Source organism: Rhagoletis pomonella, unplaced genomic scaffold, assembly GCF_013731165.1.
Source record: "Rhagoletis pomonella isolate Grant_MI unplaced genomic scaffold, Rhpom_1.0 Rhpom_scaffold_00004, whole genome shotgun sequence".
NCBI lineage: Eukaryota > Metazoa > Arthropoda > Insecta > Diptera > Tephritidae > Rhagoletis > Rhagoletis pomonella.
The window spans coordinates 2,691,299-2,692,649 of NW_023458558.1; positions in this window are offsets into that span (position 1 = coordinate 2,691,299).

Consider the following 1,351-nt stretch of genomic DNA (forward strand, 5'->3'; position numbering starts at 1 on the left):
ATATATATATACACATGTATTTATTTTAAATAAATTAACGGGCATTCCAAAAATGTAATAACGCTAACGTTTATTTTACGTCGCCAAGTGGGATGTACAGACTCAATGTTGATATAAAAAAAAAATTTTAAATACTTTCAACATATAAATCCTGCTGCTTTCAAATGTTACACAATATTAATATTGAGCCGCTGCTTTACTGAAAATGTGTTACATTAAGGGTTCAATAAGGAATGCCAAACTGGAAAGTTCCGTGCGCAGAAGTCCACATAAGGGGGAAATCTTTTGACCGTCCTTCACCAGGTAGCGGCAAACGTTCACGATTGAGGGCATGCATCCCAAATGTACGCTCGCTTAATGAGGAACGTGCTTCTGCCCGGCTGGTTGTTGACCTCGCTAAGAAAAAGGCTGACACACCGCCTTCCAAGAAATGCGATTAATTTCACACTCAGTTGAACGGCAACAGCACTGAAAGTAGTCGAAGACATATCCGAGCCACAGTCGATGATAATGGAGTCGATGTCCCCCCGACTGACTATGACGAGGTAAGAATACCGCTTAGACGGTTATATACTTAGGGCCAGTTTTTCAGTGCCCGGCTGTGGTTTAAATATGGTGGTATTCGTGCTTCTGTGTATTTGTTGTATCTTGCGTAAGGCTAACTGAATAAATACACTCACAACAACAATAACACCCTAACAGGGTTGCCACTTTGGTAAGTTGTTACCAAAATTGGTAGAAAAAATTTGGGTTGGTAAAAAGGTAAATTTTTTCTCATTTTGGTAGATATTTGTTGAACTCTTCGTTACCGATTTATTTTTCGTAGTTATCTTCATATTATAAATTTCTTTGCATACTTTTTATATACTTACATACGTATAAATGTATATCGATATAAGGCGAACATATCGTGCTCCATTCAAAACTCATTTTACTGGAATCCCGGGGAGCTTTTGATTGCCTAAATATTTTAAATGATTATTTAAATACAAATAAAAAAAATGTACAGGTATGTAATGACGCACTATACTTGTTCGCAAAAAAAATTTAATCAACGTCATTTTTTATCAATAGAAATTATTAAATAAAAAACACAAAAGACTGGTGGCAAAAAATTAAAAAAAAAAATCAACGGGAACCACAGTGTGAGCTATACTAAGTATTATTTGCTTTAAAACTCGGTATCTTAAATTGTTCTAAAAATTCAGAGTAAAAAATTCGAAATTTGGACGAAAATTTTTCTAAATGTTGTATATAGTTTGAATCCTTAATTTTTATGAATTTAGTTAAAACAACAAAAAAATTTTACGTGAAAAACATTGCGAATAATAAAAAAATCACCAGGTGCTTT